Source organism: Microcebus murinus, unplaced genomic scaffold (genome assembly GCF_040939455.1).
Source record: "Microcebus murinus isolate Inina unplaced genomic scaffold, M.murinus_Inina_mat1.0 scaf028_hap2_Mmur4.0, whole genome shotgun sequence".
NCBI classification, from domain to species: domain Eukaryota; kingdom Metazoa; phylum Chordata; class Mammalia; order Primates; family Cheirogaleidae; genus Microcebus; species Microcebus murinus.
Genome location: NW_027438974.1, coordinates 1 through 19,106, shown reverse-complemented (window position 1 = coordinate 19,106; position 19,106 = coordinate 1). Strand labels below are relative to the sequence as shown.

The following is a 19,106-nucleotide window of genomic DNA, read 5'->3' as shown; positions in this document are numbered from 1 at the left end:
CCGCGCCTCCTCCCGCCCCAGGCCCCGCGCCGGCGCTGACCCACTCGGGGCCGGGCCGGGCTTGTTGAGTTCGCTGGCCGGGTCCCGAGGTCTCCACGGGACTGGGGTGCGGGGCGTGGTGGGCTCGGCGGGGTGGGGGGCTGTCTTCACACACACACAACACACACACACACACACACACACTCACACACACACACACCAGATGCGCCTCCAGCCTCCACGGCTGGACCCGCCAAGGTGGAGACCTCCAGCCGCCCCCCTCTCCTGGCCTCGCCTCCCTCACCTACCCGCCCCCAACCCCAGTGCGCCGCTGCTGACTGCGCATGCGCGGGCGGTCGCCTTTGGCCCCAGGGGCCGCCCTCCAGCACAACCCCTTTCAGCTGCGCCCCCGCCCTGCGTGTGGGCTGCCGCCTATCCGCCCCGGACCAGGGCTGGGGCACAGCGCATAGGGGAGGGGAGCGAGTGTAGGGGTGTCTCTCGGGATGTGTGCCATGGGTGGGGTGTTTTGGGGGGCGCTGGAGAAATCAGTCCCCTCCATCTCCTACCTCTGGAAACCCCCCAAGCCGTTGCAGAACTGCCGGCACCGCTACCGTGGGGGCCGGGACCCTACTCTGTGTCCTCCTGTGGCCCAGTCCAAGGGGCCTGGGCCTGGCCGGGGCCGGATTGGACCCCAACCACCCTGGGGTGTGGACTTGCTAAAACTGGGCGATTAGAGATTTGGTTCCAGCTTCATTGAGGGTCATTTCACTAAGGAAGGCACCGTAAAGACGTTCCTAAGACGTTTGTGAGGGTGGCAACTGAAAGAGAATTTTAAAGCTGACAGAAGAGGCGAGGAAAGGCATAGGAGATTTCCACACCCAGCAAGGAAGCCTTTCCCGAAACGGAAGAAAGAAACGAGCAAACAGAGACACCGGTAGCCCGCCCGGATCAGAGTCTGCTCCTTAGGGCAAGTTCCCTGACCAGATTCACCCGTGGGTCGCGAGCTAGCGGCATTCAGAAGAGCCAGGCCCGCAGCCTACGCAGAAGACACCTGCGCTCCGGTGTCTGTGGCGGCACAATTCACAATTGCAAAGATGTGGAAGCGACCCGAGTGCCCATCGATCCACGAGTGGATTAATAAAATGTGGCGCGTGGACACCACGGAGTGCTATTCGGCTGTGAGAAACGGCGGTGAGAGGGCACCTCCCGTGTTCTCCTGGCCGGAGCTGGAACCCGTTCCAGTAAGCCAAGTATCCCAAGAATGGACACAGGAGCACCACGTGCGCGTGCTCACCGGCAAATTGGTAGGAACCCATGGACACCTGAGTGGACGTAGAGGAATCACCTTCATCGGGTGGGGGTCGGGCGGGTGGGGGGAGGGGATGGGCATCCACACCCATTAGGAATGGGGTGGGTGCGCACCGACTGGGGGATGGGCGCACTTGAAGCTCTGACCAGAGGGGGGAGGCGGGGAGAGGGCAATGTACCTGACCTTAACATTGGGACCCCCACCATACGCTGCTAAAGCATGAGAGATAAATGAAGAAGACAACAGGGGGGAGGGGGGCACGGGCAATACATGGAACCCTAACACTTGTACTCCCATAATCTGCTTGAAAAGAGAGAGAAAAGAAAATGCAATAATCGAGGTAAGAGGCATGTTTTTTTTTTTTTTTTTTTTTTGGAGACAGAGTCTCCCTTTGTTGCCCTGGCTAGAGTGAGTGCCATGGCGTCAGCCTAGATCACAGCAACCTCAATCTCCTGGGCTCAAGCAATCCTGCTGCCTCAGCCTCCCAAGTAGCTGGGACTACAGGCATGCGCCACCATGCCCGGCTAATTTTTTTCTATATCTATTAGTTGGCCAATTAATTTCTTTCTATTTATAGTAGAGATGGGGTCTCGCTCTTGCTCAGGCTGGTTTCGAACTCCTGACCTCGAGCAATCCGCCCACCTCGGCCTCCCAGAGTGCTAGGATTACAGGTGTGAGCCAGCACGCCCGGCCAAGAGGCATTTTAAAAAAAAAAAAAATGACTCCGAAAAGAAAAGTAAAAGGAGGCCTGTCGAGCACGTCTGGGTGTGACTGTGCATCCCCCAACATCCGGTGCCACCACCAAAGATTCCTACGTGTAGCCCATAGAACGCCAAAATCAACGGGACGAGTTCTGGTCACAACTCCCTCAAAATGACATCCCGGCCTTCTTCTGCAACTCCCTCCCCTCTCAGACTCTCAAGGTTTCCTCCAGCGTGTCGGTTCCCACAGACCAGACCCTTGGTCTGAGACCCGACAGTCCAGGTGCCACGCCTGCTGCCGCGTGGCGGCGGTGCTGCGGCTTGGGGCAAGAGGAGGCCCCACGGAGCGGGCTGGGGCGCCAGGCACCGCGGCGGGCACTGAGGGTGGGGGTGACACCCCCCCCCCGACTGCCGCCGCGCTCTCCGAATGGGGACAGAACAAGAGGCAAAAAAAAAAAAAAGCCTACGGCACCCGGTATTCCCAGGCGGTCTCCCATCCAAGTACTAACCAGGCCCGACCCTGCTTAGCTTCCGAGATCAGACGAGATCGGGCGCGTTCAGGGTGGTGTGGCCGTAGACAGCGGAGGGCGCCCCAGCCCCGCTCAAGAAGCCGAGCGTCTCTGCGCTTCCCCGCGCCTCCTCCCGCCCCAGGCCCCGCGCCGGCGCTGACCCACTCGGGGCCGGGCCGGGCTTGTTGAGTTCGCTGGCCGGGTCCCGAGGTCTCCACGGGACTGGGGTGCGGGGCGTGGTGGGCTCGGCGGGGTGGGGGGCTGTCTTCACACACACACAACACACACACACACACACACACTCACACACACACACACCAGATGCGCCTCCAGCCTCCACGGCTGGACCCGCCAAGGTGGAGACCTCCAGCCGCCCCCCTCTCCTGGCCTCGCCTCCCTCACCTACCCGCCCCCAACCCCAGTGCACCGCTGCTGACTGCGCATGCGCGGGCGGTCGCCTTTGGCCCCAGGGGCCGCCCTCCAGCACAACCCCTTTCAGCTGCGCCCCCGCCCTGCGTGTGGGCTGCCGCCTATCCGCCCCGGACCAGGGCTGGGGCACAGCGCGTAGGGGAGGGGAGCGAGTGTAGGGGCGTCTCTCGGGATGTGTGCCATGGGTGGGGTGTTTTGGGGGGCGCTGGAGAAATCAGTCCCCTCCATCTCCTACCTCTGGAAACCCCCCAAGCCGTTGCAGAACTGCCGGCACCGCTACCGTGGGGGCCGGGACCCTACTCTGTGTCCTCCTGTGGCCCAGTCCAAGGGGCCTGGGCCTGGCCGGGGCCGGATTGGACCCCAACCACCCTGGGGTGTGGACTTGCTAAAACTGGGCGATTAGAGATTTGGTTCCAGCTTCATTGAGGGTCATTTCACTAAGGAAGGCACCGTAAAGACGTTCCTAAGACGTTTGTGAGGGTGGCAACTGAAAGAGAATTTTAAAGCTGACAGAAGAGGCGAGGAAAGGCATAGGAGATTTCCACACCCAGCAAGGAAGCCTTTCCCGAAACGGAAGAAAGAAACGAGCAAACAGAGACACCGGTAGCCCGCCCGGATCAGAGTCTGCTCCTTAGGGCAAGTTCCCTGACCAGATTCACCCGTGGGTCGCGAGCTAGCGGCATTCAGAAGAGCCAGGCCCGCAGCCTACGCAGAAGACACCTGCGCTCGGGTGTCTGTGGCGGCACAATTCACAATTGCAAAGATGTGGAAGCGACCCGAGTGCCCATCGATCCACGAGTGGATTAATAAAATGTGGCGCGTGTACACCACGGAGTGCTATTCGGCTGTGAGAAACGGCGGTGAGAGGGCACCTCCCGTGTTCTCCTGGCCGGAGCTGGAACCCGTTCCAGTAAGCCAAGTATCCCAAGAATGGACACAGGAGCACCACGTGCGCGTGCTCACCGGCAAATTGGTAGGAACCCATGGACACCTGAGTGGACGTAGAGGAATCACCTTCATCGGGTGGGGGTCGGGCGGGTGGGGGGAGGGGATGGGCATCCACACCCATTAGGAATGGGGTGGGTGCGCACCGACTGGGGGATGGGCGCACTTGAAGCTCTGACCAGAGGGGGGAGGCGGGGAGAGGGCAATGTACCTGACCTTAACATTGGGACCCCCACCATACGCTGCTAAAGCATGAGAGATAAATGAAGAAGACAACAGGGGGGAGGGGGGCACGGGCAATACATGGAACCCTAACACTTGTACTCCCATAATCTGCTTGAAAAGAGAGAGAAAAGAAAATGCAATAATCGAGGTAAGAGGCATGTTTTTTTTTTTTTTTTTTTTTTGGAGACAGAGTCTCCCTTTGTTGCCCTGGCTAGAGTGAGTGCCATGGCGTCAGCCTAGCTCACAGCAACCTCAATCTCCTGGGCTCAAGCAATCCTGCTGCCTCAGCCTCCCAAGTAGCTGGGACTACAGGCATGCGCCACCATGCCCGGCTAATTTTTTTCTATATCTATTAGTTGGCCAATTAATTTCTTTCTATTTATAGTAGAGATGGGGTCTCGCTCTTGCTCAGGCTGGTTTCGAACTCCTGACCTCGAGCAATCCGCCCACCTCGGCCTCCCAGAGTGCTAGGATTACAGGTGTGAGCCAGCACGCCCGGCCAAGAGGCATTTAAAAAAAAAAAAAAATGACTCCGAAAAGAAAAGTAAAAGGAGGCCTGTCGAGCACGTCTGGGTGTGACTGTGCATCCCCCAACATCCGGTGCCACCACCAAAGATTCCTACGTGTAGCCCATAGAACGCCAAAATCAACGGGACGAGTTCTGGTCACAACTCCCTCAAAATGACATCCCGGCCTTCTTCTGCAACTCCCTCCCCTCTCAGACTCTCAAGGTTTCCTCCAGCGTGTCGGTTCCCACAGACCAGACCCTTGGTCTGAGACCCGACAGTCCAGGTGCCACGCCTGCTGCCGCGTGGCGGCGGTGCTGCGGCTTGGGGCAAGAGGAGGCCCCACGGAGCGGGCTGGGGCGCCAGGCACCGCGGGCGGGCGCTGAGGGTGGGGGTGACACCCCCCCCCCCGACTGCCGCCGCGCTCTCCGAATGGGGACAGAACAAGAGGCAAAAAAAAAGAAGCCTACGGCACCCGGTATTCCCAGGCGGTCTCCCATCCAAGTACTAACCAGGCCCGACCCTGCTTAGCTTCCGAGATCAGACGAGATCGGGCGCGTTCAGGGTGGTGTGGCCGTAGACAGCGGAGGGCGCCCCAGCCCCGCTCAAGAAGCCGAGCGTCTCTGCGCTTCCCCGCGCCTCCTCCCGCCCCAGGCCCCGCGCCGGCGCTGACCCACTCGGGGCCGGGCCGGGCTTGTTGAGTTCGCTGGCCGGGTCCCGAGGTCTCCACGGGACTGGGGTGCGGGGCGTGGTGGGCTCGGCGGGGTGGGGGGCTGTCTTCACACACACACAACACACACACACACACACACACTCACACACACACACACCAGATGCGCCTCCAGCCTCCACGGCTGGACCCGCCAAGGTGGAGACCTCCAGCCGCCCCCCTCTCCTGGCCTCGCCTCCCTCACCTACCCGCCCCCAACCCCAGTGCGCCGCTGCTGACTGCGCATGCGCGGGCGGTCGCCTTTGGCCCCAGGGGCCGCCCTCCAGCACAACCCCTTTCAGCTGCGCCCCCGCCCTGCGTGTGGGCTGCCGCCTATCCGCCCCGGACCAGGGCTGGGGCACAGCGCATAGGGGAGGGGAGCGAGTGTAGGGGCGTCTCTCGGGATGTGTGCCATGGGTGGGGTGTTTTGGGGGGCGCTGGAGAAATCAGTCCCCTCCATCTCCTACCTCTGGAAACCCCCCAAGCCGTTGCAGAACTGCCGGCACCGCTACCGTGGGGGCCGGGACCCTACTCTGTGTCCTCCTGTGGCCCAGTCCAAGGGGCCTGGGCCTGGCCGGGGCCGGATTGGACCCCAACCACCCTGGGGTGTGGACTTGCTAAAACTGGGCGATTAGAGATTTGGTTCCAGCTTCATTGAGGGTCATTTCACTAAGGAAGGCACCGTAAAGACGTTCCTAAGACGTTTGTGAGGGTGGCAACTGAAAGAGAATTTTAAAGCTGACAGAAGAGGCGAGGAAAGGCATAGGAGATTTCCACACCCAGCAAGGAAGCCTTTCCCGAAACGGAAGAAAGAAACGAGCAAACAGAGACACCGGTAGCCCGCCCGGATCAGAGTCTGCTCCTTAGGGCAAGTTCCCTGACCAGATTCACCCGTGGGTCGCGAGCTAGCGGCATTCAGAAGAGCCAGGCCCGCAGCCTACGCAGAAGACACCTGCGCTCGGGTGTCTGTGGCGGCACAATTCACAATTGCAAAGATGTGGAAGCGACCCGAGTGCCCATCGATCCACGAGTGGATTAATAAAATGTGGCGCGTGGACACCACGGAGTGCTATTCGGCTGTGAGAAACGGCGGTGAGAGGGCACCTCCCGTGTTCTCCTGGCCGGAGCTGGAACCCGTTCCAGTAAGCCAAGTATCCCAAGAATGGACACAGGAGCACCACGTGCGCGTGCTCACCGGCAAATTGGTAGGAACCCATGGACACCTGAGTGGACGTAGAGGAATCACCTTCATCGGGTGGGGGTCGGGCGGGTGGGGGGAGGGGATGGGCATCCACACCCATTAGGAATGGGGTGGGTGCGCACCGACTGGGGGATGGGCGCACTTGAAGCTCTGACCAGAGGGGGGAGGCGGGGAGAGGGCAATGTACCTGACCTTAACATTGGGACCCCCACCATACGCTGCTAAAGCATGAGAGATAAATGAAGAAGACAACAGGGGGGAGGGGGGCACGGGCAATACATGGAACCCTAACACTTGTACTCCCATAATCGGCTTGAAAAGAGAGAGAAAAGAAAATGCAATAATCGAGGTAAGAGGCATGTTTTTTTTTTTTTTTTTTTTTTTTTGGAGACAGAGTCTCCCTTTGTTGCCCTGGCTAGAGTGAGTGCCATGGCGTCAGCCTAGATCACAGCAACCTCAATCTCCTGGGCTCAAGCAATCCTGCTGCCTCAGCCTCCCAAGTAGCTGGGACTACAGGCATGCGCCACCATGCCCGGCTAATTTTTTTCTATATCTATTAGTTGGCCAATTAATTTCTTTCTATTTATAGTAGAGATGGGGTCTCGCTCTTGCTCAGGCTGGTTTCGAACTCCTGACCTCGAGCAATCCGCCCACCTCGGCCTCCCAGAGTGCTAGGATTACAGGTGTGAGCCAGCACGCCCGGCCAAGAGGCATTTTAAAAAAAAAAAAAATGACTCCGAAAAGAAAAGTAAAAGGAGGCCTGTCGAGCACGTCTGGGTGTGACTGTGCATCCCCCAACATCCGGTGCCACCACCAAAGATTCCTACGTGTAGCCCATAGAACGCCAAAATCAACGGGACGAGTTCTGGTCACAACTCCCTCAAAATGACATCCCGGCCTTCTTCTGCAACTCCCTCCCCGCTCAGACTCTCAAGGTTTCCTCCAGCGTGTCGGTTCCCACAGACCAGACCCTTGGTCTGAGACCCGACAGTCCAGGTGCCACGCCTGCTGCCGCGTGGCGGCGGTGCTGCGGCTTGGGGCAAGAGGAGGCCCCACGGAGCGGGCTGGGGCGCCAGGCACCGCGGGCGGGCGCTGAGGGTGGGGGTGACACCCCCCCCCCCGACTGCCGCCGCGCTCTCCGAATGGGGACAGAACAAGAGGCAAAAAAAAAGAAGCCTACGGCACCCGGTATTCCCAGGCGGTCTCCCATCCAAGTACTAACCAGGCCCGACCCTGCTTAGCTTCCGAGATCAGACGAGATCGGGCGCGTTCAGGGTGGTGTGGCCGTAGACAGCGGAGGGCGCCCCAGCCCCGCTCAAGAAGCCGAGCGTCTCTGCGCTTCCCCGCGCCTCCTCCCGCCCCAGGCCCCGCGCCGGCGCTGACCCACTCGGGGCCGGGCCGGGCTTGTTGAGTTCGCTGGCCGGGTCCCGAGGTCTCCACGGGACTGGGGTGCGGGGCGTGGTGGGCTCGGCGGGGTGGGGGGCTGTCTTCACACACACACAACACACACACACACACACACACTCACACACACACACACCAGATGCGCCTCCAGCCTCCACGGCTGGACCCGCCAAGGTGGAGACCTCCAGCCGCCCCCCTCTCCTGGCCTCGCCTCCCTCACCTACCCGCCCCCAACCCCAGTGCGCCGCTGCTGACTGCGCATGCGCGGGCGGTCGCCTTTGGCCCCAGGGGCCGCCCTCCAGCACAACCCCTTTCAGCTGCGCCCCCGCCCTGCGTGTGGGCTGCCGCCTATCCGCCCCGGACCAGGGCTGGGGCACAGCGCATAGGGGAGGGGAGCGAGTGTAGGGGCGTCTCTCGGGATGTGTGCCATGGGTGGGGTGTTTTGGGGGGCGCTGGAGAAATCAGTCCCCTCCATCTCCTACCTCTGGAAACCCCCCAAGCCGTTGCAGAACTGCCGGCACCGCTACCGTGGGGGCCGGGACCCTACTCTGTGTCCTCCTGTGGCCCAGTCCAAGGGGCCTGGGCCTGGCCGGGGCCGGATTGGACCCCAACCACCCTGGGGTGTGGACTTGCTAAAACTGGGCGATTAGAGATTTGGTTCCAGCTTCATTGAGGGTCATTTCACTAAGGAAGGCACCGTAAAGACGTTCCTAAGACGTTTGTGAGGGTGGCAACTGAAAGAGAATTTTAAAGCTGACAGAAGAGGCGAGGAAAGGCATAGGAGATTTCCACACCCAGCAAGGAAGCCTTTCCCGAAACGGAAGAAAGAAACGAGCAAACAGAGACACCGGTAGCCCGCCCGGATCAGAGTCTGCTCCTTAGGGCAAGTTCCCTGACCAGATTCACCCGTGGGTCGCGAGCTAGCGGCATTCAGAAGAGCCAGGCCCGCAGCCTACGCAGAAGACACCTGCGCTCGGGTGTCTGTGGCGGCACAATTCACAATTGCAAAGATGTGGAAGCGACCCGAGTGCCCATCGATCCACGAGTGGATTAATAAAATGTGGCGCGTGGACACCACGGAGTGCTATTCGGCTGTGAGAAACGGCGGTGAGAGGGCACCTCCCGTGTTCTCCTGGCCGGAGCTGGAACCCGTTCCAGTAAGCCAAGTATCCCAAGAATGGACACAGGAGCACCACGTGCGCGTGCTCACCGGCAAATTGGTAGGAACCCATGGACACCTGAGTGGACGTAGAGGAATCACCTTCATCGGGTGGGGGTCGGGCGGGTGGGGGGAGGGGATGGGCATCCACACCCATTAGGAATGGGGTGGGTGCGCACCGACTGGGGGATGGGCGCACTTGAAGCTCTGACCAGAGGGGGGAGGCGGGGAGAGGGCAATGTACCTGACCTTAACATTGGGACCCCCACCATACGCTGCTAAAGCATGAGAGATAAATGAAGAAGACAACAGGGGGGAGGGGGGCACGGGCAATACATGGAACCCTAACACTTGTACTCCCATAATCTGCTTGAAAAGAGAGAGAAAAGAAAATGCAATAATCGAGGTAAGAGGCATGTTTTTTTTTTTTTTTTTTTTTTTTGGAGACAGAGTCTCCCTTTGTTGCCCTGGCTAGAGTGAGTGCCATGGCGTCAGCCTAGATCACAGCAACCTCAATCTCCTGGGCTCAAGCAATCCTGCTGCCTCAGCCTCCCAAGTAGCTGGGACTACAGGCATGCGCCACCATGCCCGGCTAATTTTTTTCTATATCTATTAGTTGGCCAATTAATTTCTTTCTATTTATAGTAGAGATGGGGTCTCGCTCTTGCTCAGGCTGGTTTCGAACTCCTGACCTCGAGCAATCCGCCCACCTCGGCCTCCCAGAGTGCTAGGATTACAGGTGTGAGCCAGCACGCCCGGCCAAGAGGCATTTTAAAAAAAAAAAAAATGACTCCGAAAAGAAAAGTAAAAGGAGGCCTGTCGAGCACGTCTGGGTGTGACTGTGCATCCCCCAACATCCGGTGCCACCACCAAAGATTCCTACGTGTAGCCCATAGAACGCCAAAATCAACGGGACGAGTTCTGGTCACAACTCCCTCAAAATGACATCCCGGCCTTCTTCTGCAACTCCCTCCCCTCTCAGACTCTCAAGGTTTCCTCCAGCGTGTCGGTTCCCACAGACCAGACCCTTGGTCTGAGACCCGACAGTCCAGGTGCCACGCCTGCTGCCGCGTGGCGGCGGTGCTGCGGCTTGGGGCAAGAGGAGGCCCCACGGAGCGGGCTGGGGCGCCAGGCACCGCGGGCGGGCGCTGAGGGTGGGGGTGACACCCCCCCCCCCCCCGACTGCCGCCGCGCTCTCCGAATGGGGACAGAACAAGAGGCAAAAAAAAAGAAGCCTACGGCACCCGGTATTCCCAGGCGGTCTCCCATCCAAGTACTAACCAGGCCCGACCCTGCTTAGCTTCCGAGATCAGACGAGATCGGGCGCGTTCAGGGTGGTGTGGCCGTAGACAGCGGAGGGCGCCCCAGCCCCGCTCAAGAAGCCGAGCGTCTCTGCGCTTCCCCGCGCCTCCTCCCGCCCCAGGCCCCGCGCCGGCGCTGACCCACTCGGGGCCGGGCCGGGCTTGTTGAGTTCGCTGGCCGGGTCCCGAGGTCTCCACGGGACTGGGGTGCGGGGCGTGGTGGGCTCGGCGGGGTGGGGGGCTGTCTTCACACACACACAACACACACACACACACACACACACTCACACACACACACACCAGATGCGCCTCCAGCCTCCACGGCTGGACCCGCCAAGGTGGAGACCTCCAGCCGCCCCCCTCTCCTGGCCTCGCCTCCCTCACCTACCCGCCCCCAACCCCAGTGCGCCGCTGCTGACTGCGCATGCGCGGGCGGTCGCCTTTGGCCCCAGGGGCCGCCCTCCAGCACAACCCCTTTCAGCTGCGCCCCCGCCCTGCGTGTGGGCTGCCGCCTATCCGCCCCGGACCAGGGCTGGGGCACAGCGCATAGGGGAGGGGAGCGAGTGTAGGGGCGTCTCTCGGGATGTGTGCCATGGGTGGGGTGTTTTGGGGGGCGCTGGAGAAATCAGTCCCCTCCATCTCCTACCTCTGGAAACCCCCCAAGCCGTTGCAGAACTGCCGGCACCGCTACCGTGGGGGCCGGGACCCTACTCTGTGTCCTCCTGTGGCCCAGTCCAAGGGGCCTGGGCCTGGCCGGGGCCGGATTGGACCCCAACCACCCTGGGGTGTGGACTTGCTAAAACTGGGCGATTAGAGATTTGGTTCCAGCTTCATTGAGGGTCATTTCACTAAGGAAGGCACCGTAAAGACGTTCCTAAGACGTTTGTGAGGGTGGCAACTGAAAGAGAATTTTAAAGCTGACAGAAGAGGCGAGGAAAGGCATAGGAGATTTCCACACCCAGCAAGGAAGCCTTTCCCGAAACGGAAGAAAGAAACGAGCAAACAGAGACACCGGTAGCCCGCCCGGATCAGAGTCTGCTCCTTAGGGCAAGTTCCCTGACCAGATTCACCCGTGGGTCGCGAGCTAGCGGCATTCAGAAGAGCCAGGCCCGCAGCCTACGCAGAAGACACCTGCGCTCGGGTGTCTGTGGCGGCACAATTCACAATTGCAAAGATGTGGAAGCGACCCGAGTGCCCATCGATCCACGAGTGGATTAATAAAATGTGGCGCGTGGACACCACGGAGTGCTATTCGGCTGTGAGAAACGGCGGTGAGAGGGCACCTCCCGTGTTCTCCTGGCCGGAGCTGGAACCCGTTCCAGTAAGCCAAGTATCCCAAGAATGGACACAGGAGCACCACGTGCGCGTGCTCACCGGCAAATTGGTAGGAACCCATGGACACCTGAGTGGACGTAGAGGAATCACCTTCATCGGGTGGGGGTCGGGCGGGTGGGGGGAGGGGATGGGCATCCACACCCATTAGGAATGGGGTGGGTGCGCACCGACTGGGGGATGGGCGCACTTGAAGCTCTGACCAGAGGGGGGAGGCGGGGAGAGGGCAATGTACCTGACCTTAACATTGGGACCCCCACCATACGCTGCTAAAGCATGAGAGATAAATGAAGAAGACAACAGGGGGGAGGGGGGCACGGGCAATACATGGAACCCTAACACTTGTACTCCCATAATCTGCTTGAAAAGAGAGAGAAAAGAAAATGCAATAATCGAGGTAAGAGGCATGTTTTTTTTTTTTTTTTTTTTTTTGGAGACAGAGTCTCCCTTTGTTGCCCTGGCTAGAGTGAGTGCCATGGCGTCAGCCTAGATCACAGCAACCTCAATCTCCTGGGCTCAAGCAATCCTGCTGCCTCAGCCTCCCAAGTAGCTGGGACTACAGGCATGCGCCACCATGCCCGGCTAATTTTTTTCTATATCTATTAGTTGGCCAATTAATTTCTTTCTATTTATAGTAGAGATGGGGTCTCGCTCTTGCTCAGGCTGGTTTCGAACTCCTGACCTCGAGCAATCCGCCCACCTCGGCCTCCCAGAGTGCTAGGATTACAGGTGTGAGCCAGCACGCCCGGCCAAGAGGCATTTAAAAAAAAAAAAAAATGACTCCGAAAAGAAAAGTAAAAGGAGGCCTGTCGAGCACGTCTGGGTGTGACTGTGCATCCCCCAACATCCGGTGCCACCACCAAAGATTCCTACGTGTAGCCCATAGAACGCCAAAATCAACGGGACGAGTTCTGGTCACAACTCCCTCAAAATGACATCCCGGCCTTCTTCTGCAACTCCCTCCCCTCTCAGACTCTCAAGGTTTCCTCCAGCGTGTCGGTTCCCACAGACCAGACCCTTGGTCTGAGACCCGACAGTCCAGGTGCCACGCCTGCTGCCGCGTGGCGGCGGTGCTGCGGCTTGGGGCAAGAGGAGGCCCCACGGAGCGGGCTGGGGCGCCAGGCACCGCGGCGGGCGCTGAGGGTGGGGGTGACACCCCCCCCCCCGACTGCCGCCGCGCTCTCCGAATGGGGACAGAACAAGAGGCAAAAAAAAAAAAAGCCTACGGCACCCGGTATTCCCAGGCGGTCTCCCATCCAAGTACTAACCAGGCCCGACCCTGCTTAGCTTCCGAGATCAGACGAGATCGGGCGCGTTCAGGGTGGTGTGGCCGTAGACAGCGGAGGGCGCCCCAGCCCCGCTCAAGAAGCCGAGCGTCTCTGCGCTTCCCCGCGCCTCCTCCCGCCCCAGGCCCCGCGCCGGCGCTGACCCACTCGGGGCCGGGCCGGGCTTGTTGAGTTCGCTGGCCGGGTCCCGAGGTCTCCACGGGACTGGGGTGCGGGGCGTGGTGGGCTCGGCGGGGTGGGGGGCTGTCTTCACACACACACAACACACACACACACACACACACTCACACACACACACACCAGATGCGCCTCCAGCCTCCACGGCTGGACCCGCCAAGGTGGAGACCTCCAGCCGCCCCCCTCTCCTGGCCTCGCCTCCCTCACCTACCCGCCCCCAACCCCAGTGCGCCGCTGCTGACTGCGCATGCGCGGGCGGTCGCCTTTGGCCCCAGGGGCCGCCCTCCAGCACAACCCCTTTCAGCTGCGCCCCCGCCCTGCGTGTGGGCTGCCGCCTATCCGCCCCGGACCAGGGCTGGGGCACAGCGCATAGGGGAGGGGAGCGAGTGTAGGGGCGTCTCTCGGGATGTGTGCCATGGGTGGGGTGTTTTGGGGGGCGCTGGAGAAATCAGTCCCCTCCATCTCCTACCTCTGGAAACCCCCCAAGCCGTTGCAGAACTGCCGGCACCGCTACCGTGGGGGCCGGGACCCTACTCTGTGTCCTCCTGTGGCCCAGTCCAAGGGGCCTGGGCCTGGCCGGGGCCGGATTGGACCCCAACCACCCTGGGGTGTGGACTTGCTAAAACTGGGCGATTAGAGATTTGGTTCCAGCTTCATTGAGGGTCATTTCACTAAGGAAGGCACCGTAAAGACGTTCCTAAGACGTTTGTGAGGGTGGCAACTGAAAGAGAATTTTAAAGCTGACAGAAGAGGCGAGGAAAGGCATAGGAGATTTCCACACCCAGCAAGGAAGCCTTTCCCGAAACGGAAGAAAGAAACGAGCAAACAGAGACACCGGTAGCCCGCCCGGATCAGAGTCTGCTCCTTAGGGCAAGTTCCCTGACCAGATTCACCCGTGGGTCGCGAGCTAGCGGCATTCAGAAGAGCCAGGCCCGCAGCCTACGCAGAAGACACCTGCGCTCGGGTGTCTGTGGCGGCACAATTCACAATTGCAAAGATGTGGAAGCGACCCGAGTGCCCATCGATCCACGAGTGGATTAATAAAATGTGGCGCGTGGACACCACGGAGTGCTATTCGGCTGTGAGAAACGGCGGTGAGAGGGCACCTCCCGTGTTCTCCTGGCCGGAGCTGGAACCCGTTCCAGTAAGCCAAGTATCCCAAGAATGGACACAGGAGCACCACGTGCGCGTGCTCACCGGCAAATTGGTAGGAACCCATGGACACCTGAGTGGACGTAGAGGAATCACCTTCATCGGGTGGGGGTCGGGCGGGTGGGGGGAGGGGATGGGCATCCACACCCATTAGGAATGGGGTGGGTGCGCACCGACTGGGGGATGGGCGCACTTGAAGCTCTGACCAGAGGGGGGAGGCGGGGAGAGGGCAATGTACCTGACCTTAACATTGGGACCCCCACCATACGCTGCTAAAGCATGAGAGATAAATGAAGAAGACAACAGGGGGGAGGGGGGCACGGGCAATACATGGAACCCTAACACTTGTACTCCCATAATCTGCTTGAAAAGAGAGAGAAAAGAAAATGCAATAATCGAGGTAAGAGGCATGTTTTTTTTTTTTTTTTTTTTTTTGGAGACAGAGTCTCCCTTTGTTGCCCTGGCTAGAGTGAGTGCCATGGCGTCAGCCTAGATCACAGCAACCTCAATCTCCTGGGCTCAAGCAATCCTGCTGCCTCAGCCTCCCAAGTAGCTGGGACTACAGGCATGCGCCACCATGCCCGGCTAATTTTTTTCTATATCTATTAGTTGGCCAATTAATTTCTTTCTATTTATAGTAGAGATGGGGTCTCGCTCTTGCTCAGGCTGGTTTCGAACTCCTGACCTCGAGCAATCCGCCCACCTCGGCCTCCCAGAGTGCTAGGATTACAGGTGTGAGCCAGCACGCCCGGCCAAGAGGCATTTAAAAAAAAAAAAAAATGACTCCGAAAAGAAAAGTAAAAGGAGGCCTGTCGAGCACGTCTGGGTGTGACTGTGCATCCCCCAACATCCGGTGCCACCACCAAAGATTCCTACGTGTAGCCCATAGAACGCCAAAATCAACGGGACGAGTTCTGGTCACAACTCCCTCAAAATGACATCCCGGCCTTCTTCTGCAACTCCCTCCCCTCTCAGACTCTCAAGGTTTCCTCCAGCGTGTCGGTTCCCACAGACCAGACCCTTGGTCTGAGACCCGACAGTCCAGGTGCCACGCCTGCTGCCGCGTGGCGGCGGTGCTGCGGCTTGGGGCAAGAGGAGGCCCCACGGAGCGGGCTGGGGCGCCAGGCACCGCGGGCGGGCGCTGAGGGTGGGGGTGACACCCCCCCCCCCGACTGCCGCCGCGCTCTCCGAATGGGGACAGAACAAGAGGCAAAAAAAAAGAAGCCTACGGCACCCGGTATTCCCAGGCGGTCTCCCATCCAAGTACTAACCAGGCCCGACCCTGCTTAGCTTCCGAGATCAGACGAGATCGGGCGCGTTCAGGGTGGTGTGGCCGTAGACAGCGGAGGGCGCCCCAGCCCCGCTCAAGAAGCCGAGCGTCTCTGCGCTTCCCCGCGCCTCCTCCCGCCCCAGGCCCCGCGCCGGCGCTGACCCACTCGGGGCCGGGCCGGGCTTGTTGAGTTCGCTGGCCGGGTCCCGAGGTCTCCACGGGACTGGGGTGCGGGGCGTGGTGGGCTCGGCGGGGTGGGGGGCTGTCTTCACACACACACAACACACACACACACACACACACTCACACACACACACACCAGATGCGCCTCCAGCCTCCACGGCTGGACCCGCCAAGGTGGAGACCTCCAGCCGCCCCCCTCTCCTGGCCTCGCCTCCCTCACCTACCCGCCCCCAACCCCAGTGCGCCGCTGCTGACTGCGCATGCGCGGGCGGTCGCCTTTGGCCCCAGGGGCCGCCCTCCAGCACAACCCCTTTCAGCTGCGCCCCCGCCCTGCGTGTGGGCTGCCGCCTATCCGCCCCGGACCAGGGCTGGGGCACAGCGCATAGGGGAGGGGAGCGAGTGTAGGGGCGTCTCTCGGGATGTGTGCCATGGGTGGGGTGTTTTGGGGGGCGCTGGAGAAATCAGTCCCCTCCATCTCCTACCTCTGGAAACCCCCCAAGCCGTTGCAGAACTGCCGGCACCGCTACCGTGGGGGCCGGGACCCTACTCTGTGTCCTCCTGTGGCCCAGTCCAAGGGGCCTGGGCCTGGCCGGGGCCGGATTGGACCCCAACCACCCTGGGGTGTGGACTTGCTAAAACTGGGCGATTAGAGATTTGGTTCCAGCTTCATTGAGGGTCATTTCACTAAGGAAGGCACCGTAAAGACGTTCCTAAGACGTTTGTGAGGGTGGCAACTGAAAGAGAATTTTAAAGCTGACAGAAGAGGCGAGGAAAGGCATAGGAGATTTCCACACCCAGCAAGGAAGCCTTTCCCGAAACGGAAGAAAGAAACGAGCAAACAGAGACACCGGTAGCCCGCCCGGATCAGAGTCTGCTCCTTAGGGCAAGTTCCCTGACCAGATTCACCCGTGGGTCGCGAGCTAGCGGCATTCAGAAGAGCCAGGCCCGCAGCCTACGCAGAAGACACCTGCGCTCGGGTGTCTGTGGCGGCACAATTCACAATTGCAAAGATGTGGAAGCGACCCGAGTGCCCATCGATCCACGAGTGGATTAATAAAATGTGGCGCGTGGACACCACGGAGTGCTATTCGGCTGTGAGAAACGGCGGTGAGAGGGCACCTCCCGTGTTCTCCTGGCCGGAGCTGGAACCCGTTCCAGTAAGCCAAGTATCCCAAGAATGGACACAGGAGCACCACGTGCGCGTGCTCACCGGCAAATTGGTAGGAACCCATGGACACCTGAGTGGACGTAGAGGAATCACCTTCATCGGGTGGGGGTCGGGCGGGTGGGGGGAGGGGATGGGCATCCACACCCATTAGGAATGGGGTGGGTGCGCACCGACTGGGGGATGGGCGCACTTGAAGCTCTGACCAGAGGGGGGAGGCGGGGAGAGGGCAATGTACCTGACCTTAACATTGGGACCCCCACCATACGCTGCTAAAGCATGAGAGATAAATGAAGAAGACAACAGGGGGGAGGGGGGCACGGGCAATACATGGAACCCTAACACTTGTACTCCCATAATCTGCTTGAAAAGAGAGAGAAAAGAAAATGCAATAATCGAGGTAAGAGGCATGTTTTTTTTTTTTTTTTTTTTTTGGAGACAGAGTCTCCCTTTGTTGCCCTGGCTAGAGTGAGTGCCATGGCGTCAGCCTAGATCACAGCAACCTCAATCTCCTGGGCTCAAGCAATCCTGCTGCCTCAGCCTCCCAAGTAGCTGGGACTACAGGCATGCGCCACCATGCCCGGCTAATTTTTTTCTATATCTATTAGTTGGCCAATTAATTTCTTTCTATTTATAGTAGAGATGGGGTCTCGCTCTTGCTCAGGCTGGTTTCGAACTCCTGACCTCGAGCAATCCGCCCACCTCGGCCTCCCAGAGTGCTAGGATTACAGGTGTGAGCCAGCACGCCCGGCCAAGAGGCATTTAAAAAAAAAAAAAAATGACTCCGAAAAGAAAAGTAAAAGGAGGCCTGTCGAGCACGTCTGGGTGTGACTGTGCATCCCCCAACATCCGGTGCCACCACCAAAGATTCCTACGTGTAGCCCATAGAACGCCAAAATCAACGGGACGAGTTCTGGTCACAACTCCCTCAAAATGACATCCCGGCCTTCTTCTGCAACTCCCTCCCCTCTCAGACTCTCAAGGTTTCCTCCAGCGTGTCGGTTCCCACAGACCAGACCCTTGGTCTGAGACCCGACAGTCCAGGTGCCACGCCTGCTGCCGCGTGGCGGCGGTGCTGCGGCTTGGGGCAAGAGGAGGCCCCACGGAGCGGGCTGGGGCGCCAGGCACCGCGGCGGGCGCTGAGGGTGGGGGTGACACCCCCCCCCCCGACTGCCGCCGCGCTCTCCGAATGGGGACAGAACAAGAGGCAAAAAAAAAAAAAGCCTACGGCACCCGGTATTCCCAGGCGGTCTCCCATCCAAGTACTAACCAGGCCCGACCCTGCTTAGCTTCCGAGATCAGACGAGATCGGGCGCGTTCAGGGTGGTGTGGCCGTAGACAGCGGAGGGCGCCCCAGCCCCCGCTCAAGAAGCCGAGCGTCTCTGCGCTTCCCCGCGCCTCCTCCCGCCCCAGGCCCCGCGCCGGCGCTGACCCACTCGGGGCCGGGCCGGGCTTGTTGAGTTCGCTGGCCGGGTCCCGAGGTCTCCACGGGACTGGGGTGCGGGGCGTGGTGGGCTCGGCGGGGTGGGGGGCTGTCTTCACACACACACAACACACACACACACACACACACTCACACACACACACACCAGATGCGCCTCCAGCCTCCACGGCTGGACCCGCCAAGGTGGAGACCTCCAGCCGCCCCCCTCTCCTGGCCTCGCCTCCCTCACCTACCCGCCCCCAACCCCAGTGCGCCGCTGCTGACTGCGCATGCGCGGGCGGTCGCCTTTGGCCCCAGGGGCCGCCCTCCAGCACAACCCCTTTCAGCTGCGCCCCCGCCCTGCGTGTGGGCTGCCGCCTATCCGCCCCGGACCAGGGCTGGGGCACAGCGCATAGGGGAGGGGAGCGAGTGTAGGGGCGTCTCTCGGGATGTGTGCCATGGGTGGGGTGTTTTGGGGGGCGCTGGAGAAATCAGTCCCCTCCATCTCCTACCTCTGGAAACCCCCCAAGCCGTTGCAGAACTGCCGGCACCGCTACCGTGGGGGCCGGGACCCTACTCTGTGTCCTCCTGTGGCCCAGTCCAAGGGGCCTGGGCCTGGCCGGGGCCGGATTGGACCCCAACCACCCTGGGGTGTGGACTTGCTAAAACTGGGCGATTAGAGATTTGGTTCCAGCTTCATTGAGGGTCATTTCACTAAGGAAGGCACCGTAAAGACGTTCC

The 19,106-nt window shown here is 60.3% G+C and overlaps 7 non-coding genes across 7 annotated transcripts; all 7 read right to left on the bottom strand.

The window, feature by feature from the left end:
- Positions 1–2,449: 2,449 nt before the first annotated feature.
- LOC142868243 (5S ribosomal RNA) lies at positions 2,450–2,568 on the bottom strand. The gene has a single exon (XR_012917328.1). It is a non-coding gene; the product is annotated as a 5S ribosomal RNA (ribosomal RNA).
- Positions 2,569–5,066: 2,498 nt separating this feature from the next.
- LOC142868232 (5S ribosomal RNA) lies at positions 5,067–5,185 on the bottom strand. The gene has a single exon (XR_012917317.1). It is a non-coding gene; the product is annotated as a 5S ribosomal RNA (ribosomal RNA).
- Positions 5,186–7,686: 2,501 nt separating this feature from the next.
- On the bottom strand, positions 7,687–7,805 carry LOC142868221 (5S ribosomal RNA). The gene has a single exon (XR_012917306.1). It is a non-coding gene; the product is annotated as a 5S ribosomal RNA (ribosomal RNA).
- A 2,503-nt stretch (positions 7,806–10,308) lies between these two features.
- On the bottom strand, positions 10,309–10,427 carry LOC142868210 (5S ribosomal RNA). The gene has a single exon (XR_012917295.1). It is a non-coding gene; the product is annotated as a 5S ribosomal RNA (ribosomal RNA).
- Positions 10,428–12,928: 2,501 nt separating this feature from the next.
- LOC142868199 (5S ribosomal RNA) lies at positions 12,929–13,047 on the bottom strand. The gene has a single exon (XR_012917284.1). It is a non-coding gene; the product is annotated as a 5S ribosomal RNA (ribosomal RNA).
- Positions 13,048–15,546: 2,499 nt separating this feature from the next.
- Positions 15,547–15,665, bottom strand: LOC142868188 (5S ribosomal RNA). Its single transcript, XR_012917273.1, has one exon. It is a non-coding gene; the product is annotated as a 5S ribosomal RNA (ribosomal RNA).
- A 2,498-nt stretch (positions 15,666–18,163) lies between these two features.
- On the bottom strand, positions 18,164–18,282 carry LOC142868177 (5S ribosomal RNA). The gene has a single exon (XR_012917262.1). It is a non-coding gene; the product is annotated as a 5S ribosomal RNA (ribosomal RNA).
- Positions 18,283–19,106: the final 824 nt, after the last annotated feature.